The sequence below is a fragment of the Poromitra crassiceps genome (assembly GCF_964638095.1).
Source record: "Poromitra crassiceps genome assembly, chromosome: 26".
Lineage (NCBI taxonomy): Eukaryota > Metazoa > Chordata > Actinopteri > Beryciformes > Melamphaidae > Poromitra > Poromitra crassiceps.
The window spans coordinates 10,706,846-10,718,889 of record NC_139640.1 but is presented as its reverse complement, the minus strand read 5'-3'; positions in this window follow the sequence as shown (position 1 = coordinate 10,718,889).

Below are 12,044 nucleotides of genomic sequence, written 5' to 3'. Positions count from 1 at the left end.
TATATGTCCAAACAAGATCTTGAAAAACTAATTCATGCTTTCATTTGTAGCAGGCTAGACTACTGCAACAGTCTTTTCAATGGTCTTCCCAAAAAAGCTATTAAACAACTACAGCTCATTCAGAATGCGGCTGCTAGAGTTCTAACAAGAACCAAGAAAGCTGAACACATTACACCAGTTCTCAAATCCCTGCATTGGCTGCCAGTAAATCTTAGAATAGACTTTAAAATTCTGCTAATAGTTTACAAATCTCTCAACGGGTCAGGCCCACACTACATCTCTGAAATGCTTCTACACTATGAACCATCCAGATCCCTGAGATCTTCAGGCACTGGTCTACTAATTGTCCCGAGGACCAAATCAAAACATGGTGAAGCCGCGTTCTCCCACTATGCCTCTCATAACTGGAACAAACTCCCTGAACACATTAGATCTGCCCCTACTCTGCCTATTTTTAAATCCAAGCTAAAGACCTTTATGTTTACTCTTGCTTTTAACTGCTACTAAACTACTGCCTCTCTCGGCCTGTAATAAAAAAAAAAAATTCCTGTACATTTCCAACAAATGGACTGTACATGTAATAATAATACTGAAGAATGCCTTGTAACTTATTTAAAACAGAAATAATGTTTCATGTTTGTTAATTTGAGTATATATTTTAACTAAAACTGTCGGCTGTGTTTTTTTATGTGTTTTTTATATGTGCATTGCTTTGCTGCTTGTTTTTTCGATTATTTTTTTGTAAAGCACCTTGAATTGCCTTTGTGTATGAAAGGTGCTATATAAATAAAATTTGACTTGACTTGACTTGACTTCACCTGTTGGTTCCCTCACTGATTGTCCCCATTCATTTCACCTGAGTTCCCTCCCTCCTTATTTAAAGTCTGCACTCCTCAGTTTCCTTCATTCCTTCCACACCAATGCATGGGGCGGCACATTGCACAGACAGCACTGCTTAAAGGGCAGCTCCTGTGTTTTCCTCCTGTGTTTCCTCATTGCCCAAATATTGTTTACTGGACCAATAAATACTTTCAACTGGACCCAAACCTGTTTGGACACTCTATATTTCTGCATCCTAACCGATGCCCCATGGTGACAAGTCAAAGTGAATCCTGAGAACCAAACCCTCCATTACAACTGTCATAAAGCGAATGGAGAGCAGATGGATTCTACTCCCCTAATCCGCTCCTCTGAGGCCTCTATGCCTCTGAATCATTCCAGCTACTCTTCACCTTGGCAGAACCTCTGTGCTGGACGACTGATTTGGACCAGGCCAGCGCTGGTCCATTCTTCATTTCTGCACATGTGAAGACAGGTGTGGACGGACATCGGAGAGACACGCGTCCTGCAATAGAAGGCATCTGGGACCGCGTCCAGTTGGAACACCTTGGACGGTCTTCAGAACGTTGACAGCCACTGCATGCTCGTAAACCTTGTTGTTGACCTCGACGGCTCTTCATTGGTCTAAAGACGTGTCAGTTAATTGGTCGATGTTGGCTAGGATGGAAAGAGGCGGTTTATGTGTTCCATCATAAAGCTGGACGGAAGGCTGTGATTGGCTGTCACTGATGTCATTTGGTTCTGTTGCATAACATGATTCATATCAGTCATGTACGATACTCATTGTCTTTGCTCTGTCACATATAGGCCTACACACACATACACGCGTGTCACACACGTGTATTTAGTGAATGATTTGACACGTATGTTCACATGTCCATAGTGTAAGTAAGAGAATGGCTCAACTGGTCAAATGAACAGACTTGTTTGTGTGTGTTGTGACCTGCATGTATGGGGAGGCTCATACATGTCACTGAAACCCCACAGAGGGTCAATTATTTGCCCTGTTACACGTCACTGCTGAAACAAGGGTCAAAGCTAGAAGCCTTCAGAGCACTCTGGCATGCTGGTCAGCAGGTTCTGTGCTTCTCACATTTTACATCATTGTTAAGGCCTTGCAGCTCCTCGAAAATGTGACTGGACGCAGCTGACGCGAACAGCGCGAGTATAATATAATATAGATGGGGAGATAACAGGAGAGAGTGAAGGCTATCACCAAGTATTTGCACTACAGTCTCTCCTTGGACTAACTTCTAGTCATTGAAATCCTGGTGAAATCACACAATCTACTCATTTTGCTGGGGACTCCCCTGCGACCACCTCGTCAAGCTGATGTTCGAGTTTATAGGACCAGCTGCCGCCGGCAAGGCTGCAAGTCGAGGCGGACGCAGAAGTATATTTCAGCCTTTGGCCTATGTCAAATGTGTGCATAAACAAATGTGTACATTGACGTGTGTGTGTGTGTGTGTGTGTGTGTGTGTGTGTGTGTGTGTGTGTATGTGTGTGTGTGTGTGTGTGTGTGTGTGTATGTGTGTGTGTGTGTGTGTGTGTGTGTGCGCGTGTGTGTGTGTGTGTGTGTGTGTGTGAATGAATGAAAGTTTTATTTACGTGTCAGGACAAATTACATGACCCATCCCACATGGGATTATCAGACACATCAACATACAGTTATTACCATATCGATTCCGGTGCATAAACAATACCAAACCATACAAACACACACACAGCACACGCGGCATGAACAGCAAAACACAGATTTAACTACAATGTGTATTAAGTAAAATATATGAATTATCTATCATATGTCATCTTTTTCCTCCTATCCCACGCATGAGAAATATATTCGGAAAAAGCAAAGATGTTGTCCAAAAGAAATTCAAGTATGGCACCTTCTTCAAAATCTAACAGGTTTAACTCAGGGGAGTGAACTTTTTTAAATAGTATCTCTCGTAAGTCATGATACAATGGGCAATACAAAATAAAATGAAATTCATTCTCCACTTCCTTCAACTCACAATATTCACAAATCCTATCCTATCCTATCCTATCTGTGTGTGTGTGTGTGTGTGTGTGTGTGTGTGTGTGTGTGTGTGTGTGTGTGTGTGTGTGTGTGTGTGTGTCTTTTTCAATGACTTTATAGTTAAATTGTGCTGAGGGAAACAGCAGGGCTGCTGTGGGAGAACTGCCTCCAAGCCCAGAGTAGAAGCTGCTTGTAACCACTCCTCAACCACTTTCAACAGGTTCTCCTTAGAAGAAAAAAAAATCACAGGCACACAGACATGCTACACACACACACACACACACACACACACACACGCTCGCACGTGCACATGCGCACGCGCACACGCACACGCACACGCACACACACACAAAAATGAAGGCAGGGGGTGGGTGGGGTATGCCAGACCTTGAACAAGACTCCTCAGTGTTTTGAGGCGGTTTCATAATAGCCAACAGTGGAGCGCACACATGCAAACACACATGCAAACACACATAGTAACACACATGCAAACACACATGAGTGCACAAATGCACGTATAAACACAGAAACATTACTATAAGAAACATATGTTAAGTTGGCATGAATGTGACGTCACCAGCTCTGACAGAAGCAGCAACACAATATTGTGTTTTTGTATGATTACATTGACATCATTATTTGAAGCACTCTTGAGGGCCCTAAGCAGGCGCTTAGTTTGCTTATGTCTTGGGCCGACCCTGGGGGGTACCTGTCTGTCCATCTGGTTCTTCTTCTATTACAATGCACAATGTTCCTGGATGCCTCTTCTGTTATTCAGGAAGATAATTGAGAGCTTTTCCATACTAGATATGAACCCCCAAAGCCTTATGTGGACAGCACAAACTGCTCCTGTTGAAAATGAAGCGTATTAGTGGAGCATTGTTTCAACCAAATGCTCTAAATGCCTCAGTACAGTTTCACTGAGAGGTGAAGAACGTGGACCTCAGAGACTTCAGAAGAGCTGGTTGTTCTTGTCGCTGGTTTGTGAAGAGCCTGAGCAACACAGCGTCATGGAGGTCAGGGGTTAAGTGGTGAGTCGCTGCATACCTATGGTATAGCTAGCATAGACCGCAGTGTCTTCCCTCTTCAGTCAACGGGTTCACATGTCTGCTTACGCACGCACGCGCGCGGGTGCGCACACACACACACACACACACACACACACACACACACACACACACACACACACACACACACACACACACACACACACCAATACACACAGACACACACACACACACATACACACACACACACAAACACACACCAATACACACACACACACACACACACACACACACACACACACACACACACGCACACACACTTGAGTCAAGGTGACAGAGGTGGATGTTGTGGGGCCTCTTTAGAATGTTCTGAGCTCAGCACTAACATAGACCTGTGTATATCAGCCTCTGGCCTACACTCTTACAGAGTGAGGCTCAGTGTTGGTGGTAGATACTCACCACAGGCTCACAGGTGTTGGTGGTAGATAGTAACCACAGGTTCACAGGTGTTGGTGGTAGATAGTCAGATAGTTGTTATGGTGCTGGTGAACGTTTAGCATCATGATGACAAATCAATGGGCCGCAGAGGGAACTACATGACACAGTTGACTTCTGAACACTGACAAGTCAGAGGAGCTATAGGGACTGACTTGATTGGAGAGCACATACAGTATATGTGTGTGTTGTGTGTCGTGTGTGTTTGTGTGTGTGCATGTGTGTGCATGTGTGTTTGTGTGTGTACAACTGTGCGCACATGGGTGCATGTGCCTACACATGTGCATGTGTGCCTGCATGTGTATTTACATGTGTTTGTGTGCTTGTGTCCTTATTTATATATACATGCACGTTTAGCTGTAACATAATATACATGTATATATGATATGTACTGTATGTGTGTCTTCCGCCAACAACCTTGTACATACCTCTGTTCTCATGTTTTACGAGCCTCTGTGGACTGCATGGCGGTTGAGGGACAGTTGCTGCCAATGGTTCCAACTGCTGCGTAAAACACACTTTAAAATGCTCATTTACTGCTCCTCTCGCCTTCCAAAACAGACTTGCATTGTTGCTCTATTTCTAGCATCACCTTGGCTTCAGACCCTGGCTGGTTCATATGCACGCTGTCATATTGTATTTTGTTGTGTTTTGTTTTGCCAATGCACACGTGGGTATATGCACATTCCTGCCTTCACAGAACTATGTGCAGGGTTTTTCGTAGAGGGATTTTTGGTGCCCCCCTCCCCCCAAAGAGGGTTTACCCCCCCCCCCCCCCCCCCCCCAAAAAAAAAAGGGGGAGGGGGAAGAAAAGGGCCCCCCCCCCTTTTCTTGATGAGAGGTTTTGCCCTTATACCTTAAAACATCCCACTAACTTGTTTACTTACTGTACACTTACTTTATTATTTGATTTTGGATTGCAAGAAAAATAACATCCTGACAATGACTGATATATAGTTGGGTTCAGCTGCAGCACAACAGAATTTCAAAGTTAAAGTCCTACATTTGTACGTTGAAATTACTTTAATAAGTCTGAAACCTGGGGTGCTTTAAAAACACATTGCTCCATAAGTTCAGTCTGAGCCAGCAAAGCCCACATACATGAACCTTGATTTGTGGTTCTCAGCTGATTATGATAAAGGATGAATGTGTCCAACAAATCTTTGTCCCTGCATATTATTCCAATTTATGGTGGCATCATCATCTCTATTATTGCATCAATGTATATTTATACTGTATGTCGTTAATTTTGCACAGAGGCATTGTGACATCACACACACACACACACACACACACACACGCACGCACGCACACACACACACACACACACACACACACACACACACACACAAGAGAAATACACACACAAAGTCCCAGTGATCATGTCATCAGGGATGTCATAAGTTGTGACATCATCAGTGATGTCAGAGGCATTGTGACATCATCAGTGATGTCATAAGAGGTTGTGATGTCATCAGTGATGTCATAAAAGCAGTTGTGACATCATCAGTGATGTCATAAGAGCCCCACTGATGATGTCATAAGAGCAATATCAAGTCCCAGGGGCAGACACTGAAAGAAGTGAGAGTTTGGCTTCAGAGTCTCAGACCCCGTCTTCAGCCATGGACAGCTGTATGTTGCCAGCTCCAGGACAGGTGATCCAGCATCCCAAGGAGCAGCCAGGGTGAGGCCGCACAGCAGCTGCGTATGCGAGCTGCAGGGTCAGCTCGGCGAGCTGCAGGGCGGCCGAGCCCACGCAGCGGCTAAGCCTAGGAATCGAGCGCGAGTAGGAAGCGAAATGCCTAGTGTGTGTTAATCCCACTAACAGATATTACAGTCATATATTGCCTCTATCAACAAATTATGACTGTAAATGAATATGAGGCCGACCTTTTTGACTCCGAATATTAGTACAGGAATCATACTTGAAATCTCCCTGTACTGTCCCACTGAGACTGTACTGTCCCACTGTGTCTCAGGCGCCTTTTATATTTGATTCAATTCATATTGTCGATGCTGCTGAGGAGAAACAGCTATGAATGTTCACTAACATCATCTGAAGTCTCCAATGGAATAGAAGTAACAGTTCAAAACTGAAATTCAACTGCCCCTTGATTAATATTGAACATATTTGATAGAATATATTAAACTACAACCCCTCATTAGGACTGAGCTGAAGTTGTCCCATGAACAATTTTGTGCATCATCAATCTATACAGTATGTCTAGATATATCATGCACACACTCGTGCTACATGACCTACTAACCTACATACTATTATTACTTCCCTGCTTCATTCAATGACATTCCTGACGATCCTGAGGGTAAAAGATCACAACAGTCACCGGTTATGGTTATATAGGTTATGGTTATATAGGTTATGGTTCTATAGGTTATGGGTGATAATCTTACTTTATCTGATGTGTTAAACGATATGCAACAGGGAAGATAACCTGAAAATGCATGCTTTCAAGACAGGAGACGCAGTAGAGTGAGTAGGGCAGAGTGCAGGGTTCACGACCCCACCCTGCTGACTCAATGCACGGCCCCCATACTGTGCTGCTGGTGTCCCAGATAGCTTCCATTCCCCCCCGGGGGGCTCCTCTCTCTTTAGGGGGGGCTCCTCTCTCTTTACATACGCCTCTATTTCTGTGACGGAACATTCTGTACATGCATCAGCCTTATAAACCCCATAGACACACACACATATCATGTCGACGCCTATGAATATGAGTAGAGGGTGTGCGTGTGTGTGTGTGTGTGTGTGTGTGTGTGTGTGTGTGTGTGTGTGTGTGTGTGTGTGTGTGGAAAGGGAGGGGGGGGTGGGGGTGGAGGTAGAGGTGAGGGGGAGAAGGACGAACACAGATGATTGATATCATCTGCAAAATATCCTCTAGATGAATTGACCACTTGACTGTGATGTTATATGATCTCTATGGACCTCTGAGTGTTGACAACGTTCTGCTGACACATGAACACGTGGAGAATAATAACGTGCAATAATACTGATATTCTTTCTGCTCCCCAACAAAGTGCATTCAGGGTGGCTCATGATTGTGATTGTTGGCAGCCGTGCAGGAGACAAGTTACTTGACACAAATCTAACGTTTCCATTTCTGATGATGATGTTGAGCCTGTCAGAATATAGGTCATCCTAGTTTCAGCTAGAGTCAGTTTGTATTTCATTTCTTTATTCAGTGGGCATAGGCTATGTTTGGGGTCTATGTTAGCATTATTAAAACAGAAAGACATAGGAACTGTATAGCTAATATGCATACTTTAATATTTGTTTATTTATCGCAAGTCGTATCGTCATCGCTATATTGAACAATGTTATCGCAAATCACAGATTTTCCTCATATCGTGCAGGCCTACTGCCTGGTCTAGTCTAGATTTAATGGTCAGCTGGTTAGGAGCCTGTCTGTCTGACAACTCCATTCCCTCTCTGTTGCTGTGTGGTTGAACTGGAGAACTGCTTCTAAAGAGGCTGAATATGGCTTCCATATGCTCCAGCCCTCTTCAATCTTCACTGGTCACTTTTTCCACACGATCACACGACGACTTGGACTTGACCCATCGCATCTGTGGAGGGAATGATCTTTTTTATCCTGCAGGGTCAAGGAATCCAAATCTTGCCAGATGTGCCGAACCAATCCCAGATCATCACTGCACAGCGATTCATGAATCTGCAGCATTCAAAACAAGTCGGCTATGTTCTCCAGACCTCCACGGCAGAGGGTTCAGATGATGCGCTCACACTGTGGCACGTGTGGGTGGAGGTGGATGTGGAGCAGGGCAGAGTCTTGGGGACGGGTGGTGGTGGTGGTGCTGGTGGTGCTGGTGGTGGTGCTGGTGGTGCTGGTGGTGCTGGTAGTGGTACACTGTGATCAGGACATTTTGTTCCACAGCAGGCACAGTGTGCAGGAGCATGGCATTATTTTGTTGGCGCCCCCTGGTGGTCAAAAAAGGAAGGCAAGATCATATCCACATTAGGTTAAATGAATAGAGGGGTGGTGTTGGTGAGGAGGGGGGGGGGGTTGAAGTTTAAGACTGACATTCCATTTTTATGGCTGGAGGGGGGAAAAAATCCAAGTAGGCTATCACATTATTGTTGGTATGGAAAAGCCCCCGAAAGTGTATTTAGACCAGTGTTTCTCAAACTGTTTCTAGGCTACATCAAGGACCCCTAAGCAGATACAAATTAGACCACGGACCCCCATTTGATACGATTTTGTCCCAGGGTCCCCATCTGTGTTTAGCTTTTGTGACGATCCTCCCACTCTCCTGGCCCTGTCTTGCAGGAGCCTGGTGTTGGGGTCATAAGGTTAACCTTCAGACAACCTTCAGACGACCTTCAGACCATTCGGTCTCTCTCCCTCCTCCTCACTGATGCACGTTTGGTTCAGTTTGTTTGACATTGACTGATATCTGATCTTTAATAAATGCACATAATCACTCAAATACATTGATTGGCACATACATAGATGGACACAAATGGCTACAGACACCCACAGACTTCTGCAAATCATATAACATCTCTGGGTCATATCAGCAGTGATGTAAACATGTCAATATACAATGTAGTGAACTCAGACTATATCAAGGCATAAATCAAGACTGACCTTTGGTCAGGGGGAATGAAAATAGTTTTAGGTGTTTGTTTGGTGTAGGTTTGTTTTAATATGCTAGAAATATCCCAGAAAAGTGCATTTAGCAGACTTTTCTGTGACAACTTACCTGACACCCTGGATGGCCCTAATGGGGTAAATTGGACCCATTTTGACTCTTTGTCATGCTATTTGTGTTCATTGTTGTCAAGAAATATCAGTCATCTAATCAATATTTACATGACTACAACCTCTATATTAAAGCACATTGAAAAAGTTCTATTCTATGCAACCTAAATTGCATGCATAATATTGCATCATCTGAGGCTCTGAGGATATACGTTTAGTGTTGCTGCAATTGGTTTGCTCTTAAAGTTGTGTCATTTATTTTTCTCCTGAAAGTCCAGTGTTTCCCACAGTACTTTATGCCAGCATAAACAGGTTCCCTCATCATTCTAATGTCCATTAAAAATAATAGAAATCAATGCCTCCCCAAGATGTCCAAAACATTATGAAGGACTATTGAGACACCTAGTGGTGAAAAAGGCAATGACTAGCTTATTTTTGTGTCTGTTTGTTTGTTTGTTTCTTTCTTTCTTTCTTTCTTTCTTTCTTTCTTTCTTTCTTTTGTTTGTTTTTTTTTCATTTTAATACAACTAGTCCATACCCGGAATTGATGCGCCACAACTCAGACTTGCCCAAAATGCTCATAAACAGCTTAAATTGGGGGAATGGAAAAATCAGCTTCACCAGTCCCTGCATATGCCAATGTGCAGTTTCGATTGATTGGCCAACCAACAGACAGACAGACAGACAGACAGACAGACAGACAGACAGACAGACAGACAGACAGACAGACAGACAGACAGAGCTTTCCTCATTTAGAGTAAGATAGGGTGGTCACATGGTTAGTGAGCAAATACAAGTGACATTGTGGGTGGCTGTAGAGGTAGACCACTAATCGCTTTGGACAAAAGAGGTCGGTGGTTTGATCCCCTGCTCCTCCACGCTGCGTGTCGAAGTGTCCTTGGGCAAGGTACTGAACGCCAAATTGCTCCCGAGGCCGATGGCTGTGCCATTGGTGTGTGAATGGCTGGATGTAGGCACATTGTAAAGCGCTATATAAATGCGCTTTTAGCATAATGGAGAAAAAACAACGGTTAATTCTTTGGGTTCATTGGTATAAGGCCTGTGATTATTACAGTGCAATAATAATAATATTTATATAATAAATATTATTATTATTAATATGGTTACAGTGCAGCAAACTGCTGTTTCTATCATCCAGATCATTAGGCATGTCAGGTGCTGCTGACCTGTTGGGAGAGATTTAAAATAGAGCAAAGTCCTAATATGAGCATAATTACTGGCTTGAATGCATTGTTTGCTGGGAAACTGTGAGCAGGGACAGTGAATGAGTTACATTGTCCCCAAGCTCAGAAACTACCGTCATTGGTCCAAAGACATCTCTCACCTCTTACACTGTGCAGCTCCCTGATGTCCTGTGAGACTCAAACAAGGCAGTGCTGAAAAAGAGTGTGAGGGGGCTGGTAAAAGCCTTATTTGTGTATAAATTTAAAAGGAAAGAAAGAAAGAAAGAAAGAAAGAAAGAAAGAAAGAAAGAAAGAAAGAAAGAAAGAAAGAAAGAAAGAAAGATGCTATTAGCACCCAGGTATCTGTATATTTTTGTTGCCTTCTTGGCCAGGTCAGCATTGTAAAATAGATTTAATATCTCAATGCTTTTTATCTGGTTAAATAAAAGTTGAATAAATAAATAAATAAATAAATAAATAAATAAATAAATAAATAAATAAATAAATAAATAAATAAATAAAATAATAATGCTATTTGCGCCTGCATAGCCAATGTGGCTAGTATTTACACCCGGGGTGGAATAGCACACACCTATTTACACCCGGGGTGGACACACCCAATGTAGCTATTCTCACCCGGGTGCAAATAGACACTCTGGAAAAGAAATCATGATGCAAAGTGCGGATGACTTTGAGAAAAGTCATTGTCTCGGTCCCTGAATTATGCAGCTTAGCCTTTAATGTAGTCAGAAACGTAACACCACCTCTATTGCTACGGCACAACAGATACAACGCTTTGGTAGCATGCATTTGCAAATGTTGTTGCAGATGTTCAACGTATCGTACAGTGAAAGTGACATTTTCTACATCCTGTTTGGAAATATTTTAATTGATGATGCTAATTTAGCGTGTGTAGGCTATATAGAGTCCAGATAGGGTTTGTGTTCATAGAATGCTTATTTTAGGATAATTTCTGATATCAATGTTCGTGTTTCATCCATACAGTCTGGAGGTAAAGCTCTGGCCAGCAGAGGAAACTGTGAGGCGAGATCATTCTATGTGCATACTCAGTCCTAAACAGATAGGCCTATCTAGAAAGTTAACTACATATAGGGGTCTCATTATTGCATCGCTCAACCTATTATGAACTATCCGCACATCTTTTTAAAAGTATGGCTCACATGTCTCCTTATTTTCACTAGAACTCCATTGTGCATTTCTTATTTAGAAACAGAATTTCAAAAGTACAATGGCAAGTTCCCATTTTTAAACATATTCTAATTATGCTTTTCAATCATTTGTGTGCATATTCAAAGTGATATCTGGATCACTAAAGACAGAGGCCGTGCTGCCTCCGTAAGACTTGCCAAGGGGATGTGTGAATCCTGGGCAACTGGTCAATATTTGGGTGTGTCTTTTCCCATCAGAAACATGAGCTCAACCTGCCATCACCAAACTGGCCCCTCTTCAAATAACTAACAGCCATCAGCGTGTGCGGGAGGAAGTCTCTCCCATAGGAGGACATTTATTATTGATGTTAATCTTATGGATCTTCCCGCCCTTAACAGGTTCATTACTGACAAACTGTGTATGGTAATCAAAACCAGAAACAGGAGAGATAGAAGATCAGATTTCTATGTGGCATAATCAAGATTGTCATCAAGGCTACACTGGATAGTTTTACATGTATGGTATGTGCACACATACTACCGGTATGTTACTATGTTTGTAACTCAGGAAAGATATAGCAAATATGCAATAG